Below are 4,962 nucleotides of genomic sequence, written 5' to 3'. Positions count from 1 at the left end.
GGTTGTTCGATTGCATGGGGTCCCAGTTTCTATTATCTCAGATAGGGATACTCAATTTACCTCTATCTTTTGGAAGAAGTTGCATGAGGAGTTGGGCACAAGGTTGGACCTTAGTATAGCTTTTCACCCTCATACCGATAGGTAGTCCGAGCGGATGATTCAGGTGTTGGAAGATATACTTCGCGCATATGTGATGGATTTTGGCGGTCATTGGGATCAGTTTCTACCTTTGGCTGAGTTTTCATATAATAACAATTGTCATTCGAGTATCGATATGACGCCGTTTGAGCCTTTGTATGGGAGGAGGTGTAGATCTCCAATTAGGTGGTTTGATGTATTTGAGGTGAGACCATGGGGTACTAATCTGTTGAGGGACTCGTTAGAAATGTCAGGTTCATTCAGGAGAAACTTATAGCAGATCAAAGTAGGCAAAAGGAGTATGCCAATTGGAAAGTTATAGATATGCACTTTTTAGAGGGTAAGCAAATGTTGATCAAGGTATCATCTATGAAGGGTGTCATGCATTTTGGGAAGCGAGGTAAGCTCAGTCCGAGATATATTGGACCATTTGAGATTCTTCAGCGTGTAGGGCCGGTAGCTTATAGATTGGCTTTGCCTCTGAGTTTGTCGGGTGTTCACCCTATGTTTCATGTATTGATGCCAAAGAAGTTTCATGGTGATGGTAACTACATAATTCATTGGGATTCGGTCTTGTTAGATGAAAACCTCTCTTATGAAGAGGAATGTTGCTATTCTTGATAGAGATGTCCATAAGTTGAGGACTAAGGAGATTGCATCTGTGAAGGTTTAGTGGATGAACCGTCCAATTGAGGAGGCCACTTGAGAGACGAAGCAGACATGCATAGCAAGTATCCACATTTTTTTGTTGATTCAGGTAAATTCCTTGTTTTCCCTTCTTATCTTTTCTTTGTCGTTCGAGGACGAACAGTTGTTTAATTGGTATCTGGTGTAACGACCCTCCCGGTCGTTTATGAAATTTTCTCATCTTCCCTATTTTAACGCTCTCCATCGTTGTCTACGTGAATTATGACTCATGAGATGGATAGTATCAACCCTTGAGGTGTTTAAAAATGATTTAATAAGTCATTGAATTATTGAGCTTTAATAAAATTAAGTCCACTCATGGCCAAGATTCGATCGAGACGGTCTCAAATTAGTTTCGTAATATTTTCAATAGGTATGGAATATACTTTTTAGTTAATGTACATATTTGGATTATTTTTTTTTGAGGTTATGAATAACATCTGAGGGTCTATTGAATATTTTAGATATTATTTCAATTAGTGACTTAATGGGCCAAAGTTGTTTTAATGACTTATGTGGTGAATACAAAAATAAATTTAAGTGGGAAGGTTTTACCATATATAATAATAATAGAAGGAAATAGTCAAAAGAAGTGGTGAACGTCGATTAACAAACCCTATTTCACATTACTTCTTCAAAGAAGATCCTCGAGAGCTTTCAGGTTAGTTAATTTGATGTTTAATGTCCTATTAATAACATGAAAGTAAGAATTGTAGCCAGTGGCCACTTAGGCGTAAGTTATGTTACGAAGAGCTTCTGGAATTGAGCTGAATTAGTATAAAATTAGTAGATGACATAGTAATGGTTATCATTGGCAGATAATAGAATAGTGATAATATGTAATGCTTTCCATTAGAATAAAGATAACGTAGTAGCATGCTAAGAATTTATTATTTTTGGTACAATGCTAAGCTATTGGTTGCAGTTGTTAACATGCATGAGAAGTTTTCGTACTAGTCAGAATTAGGGTTAAAATAGTGAATTAATATAATTGTTGTTCGTGATAAATATAGTCATTGGTTAAATTGAATAACAATCAATCATTAGGGAATAATGATAAATGTTAAGAGGTTAGATTTGTAGCGAGTAGTACAGGTAAAGTACTATTCCTGTAGCTTCAGACTTTAAACCTGTTCGTATGAGGTTATCATTCTGTAACTATAAATATGATTTGGATTGCGGTTTAGGTCTAGAACTTTTAGAGTAAGAATTTAAAAAGTGCAATCTTTGGATTCGTATTTTTATACGAATTATATATTTGAACAGATTTGGACCTTTCGGAAGCTTTACGGTAGGGAAAGACCTTCGCAAATTAGCTTGCGTTTGAATTCTTCAGTTGAGGTAGGTTACGGTTTAATTGGAGTTTAGAGTCGACCTAATTGTATGTATGCTCCTAAATTGGATACTTGTGGATTGGTATTTGTACATGATAAAAATGGTTGAAGTTTGGATTGTTGATTCATGTATAAATGTTTATTGAAAATTGACTTGATGGAATTGTCTTATGACTTTAAGTGTACTTGTAAACTTGGTACATTGTGTGGTATGCTGTGAGGTCGTGTAAATTGATATTGATAATACCTGTTTATGTTTATGTTGGATCGGGTACCACGCCAATACATTTATATTTATGTTGGATCGGGTACCACACCAGTACATTTACATTTATGTTGGATCGAGTACCATGCCGGTACATTTATAATTATGTAGGATCGGGTACCACGCCGGTACGTTTATATTTATGTTGGATCGGGTACCACACCGGTACATTTATATTTATGTTGGATCGGGTACCACGCTGGTACGGTACATGAACATAGATTGTTCCCTACAGGTCATGACTATTTGGGCAAAAATAAGTCCCATAGCATGTGTGTACATACTTGTGTTGATTCTGTGGATATTTACCATATGATTGATACTCTTGATAGTTATGTGATTTATTTGTGAGCACAATTGACCTATTATTGTTGTATTGTTGGTCCAATGAGAATTTGTTATTTGATGATGTCTGTCTACTTGTTTTTCTAATTATGTTGTGTACATCCTATTAAGTTGAGTTGGCCTATGATGCCTACCAGTACATAGTGGTTTGTACTGATACTACCCTGTACTCTTCTTTTGTTGAGTGCAGAAAGTGTTCCAGAGGCTCAGACACGACCTCACCTCTAGAGTTGATAGCAGATCTTGGTCCAAAGGGTGAGCACTCCGCCTTCAGGCTGCCACGGGTCATCTTAGTTGTTATTGTCCATCTTTCGGGCAATGAAACACTCCTAATTTATTTTATTTTGGAATCTCTTTAGACATTATTTTGTTAGTAGTTCTTGTACGATGGCTTTCGAATCTTGGGTACTTTATTAAGTATTTCAGTTGACTTTCGTATTAATAAAGATTAATCCTGAACTATTATTATTATGTTGATTTTATGTTATCATCATCTTAATATTGACTAAGTGCTTGGGTAAAGGTTCGGTTTAGATGGTTCTCCCACATGAAGATTAGTGTGGGTGCCACTCATGGCCTTTTTGGTTATGACAGATACAGTGATAAACTTATGGTGCCATTTGCTTGCTCAAACACAGTGTACTTCTAACCTATTTTTCTTGGATATCTCAAAAATGTACCAAAAGTAGTGTACATTTTTGGAGGATCAAAAACAAATACAACAACATCTTTAGAGAGTGCAATTCCGAGCAACATACAATCAAAACCTTTTTTACATTATCTACCGTACCAATACCGATAACAATGCTTTCCGTTGATAACATAGTTTCATAAATCCATATAAAACAAAGAAGTCGAAGCAATATCCAGCATAGTCAGTTCCAAAAGACTCAACTTTATCACTAATATCAAACAATTAACAAAAAAAGAATCAAAGCTACAGCAAAATCCCCAAAAATTAGTAACATATACAGCCAAATTCTGAAAAATCAGTAATATCTAAAGCAAAATCCCCAAATACCAGTAACATCCAATTCGACCAACTACCACAGGCTCTTTTAAAAAAAGAAAAAAGAATAGGGTGAGTACTAACTGATACAATAAGTGTTGTTTAGTTATAGCTATAGAAAAATCCCCAAAAATTGCACAGAATTACAGAAAAATCTTCTAAATTCATCATCGGCCTATCTCCCCCAGAGTTACGCAAATCCCCTTCCACAAAACCTTTAGTGATTAGGGCAATTCTTTAACGATTTGCCTTTAACGATTAGGGCAAAAGAAATTGATAAATGATTAGGAGTAATTCCAGCTGAGTTTGGCCAAATAAAGAAGCTGAAATTGTTGTTTCTTTTCCAGAACCATCTCAAAAGGTGTTATACCAGATGAACTTACTACGTTAAATAACCATCTTATTCAATTTTTATCTCAAAGGGTCTTGATCTGTCGATTTAAAGAAGAAGTGTTTTGGCGAAGAAGTGTTATTTAAAGAAGAAGTGTTTAGAGAAGAAGTGTCTAATAACGATGTAGAGAAAATTTAGTAATTTAGTGATGTAGGGATTTAGGAGTCGGTTTAAGCTTAAGTTTTTGTTTTGGCGGACTAAATAAAATATTTCGTGATCTTGGAGGGAAAAAAATAAGTGTTGCTATAGCTTATTTTTAATATATTACAACGCTTAATGTCAAATGCGACGGTTATAGTGTTAAATTAGAGCTAATAGAACAATTATTTATGGCAACACTTGAAAGCGTTGCAATAGACCACTTATTGCAACGCTTTGTTAACCGTCGCCAAAAAGTTTGTTGCCATAGGGGTAATTTCCAGTAGTGTCTCTCTCTGCAAATCAATCTCTCTTCTCTTTTTCTCTCGATAGTTTCTCTCTCTAATTTCTCCTAACCAACAACTTTCCAAATTTCTCCCTTCAATCTTGTGCAACTTCAACCTCTGGCAATAAATGGTTTTGAGTTCTTGCCCGTTCTTTTTTTACTTTCAACCGTCAGTCGACGTGACAACATTCTCCGGCAACAACAACTTTGAGTTCTTCATCGTTTCTTTTTTATTTTCACAGGTAAAAATTAGGACTTTTAAGTTATGACGAAAACGAGGAACTTGATTTGTTGGTGTTTGTTATTATTTTATGTTTTTTACTATTTTTTTTTAATGTTTGTTATTTTTTAGTTGAATTTCTCATCTGG

General features: G+C 35.2%; 1 pseudogene; it reads left to right on the top strand.

Annotated features, from left to right (window-relative positions):
- Positions 1-4,962, top strand: part of LOC107874385 — a 32,866-nt pseudogene that overhangs the window by 6,604 nt on the left and 21,300 nt on the right.

Source organism: Capsicum annuum, chromosome 6 (genome assembly GCF_002878395.1).
Source record: "Capsicum annuum cultivar UCD-10X-F1 chromosome 6, UCD10Xv1.1, whole genome shotgun sequence".
NCBI classification, from domain to species: domain Eukaryota; kingdom Viridiplantae; phylum Streptophyta; class Magnoliopsida; order Solanales; family Solanaceae; genus Capsicum; species Capsicum annuum.
The sequence above is the reverse complement of the archived record's forward strand: the minus strand, read 5'-3'. Positions and strand labels throughout refer to the sequence as shown.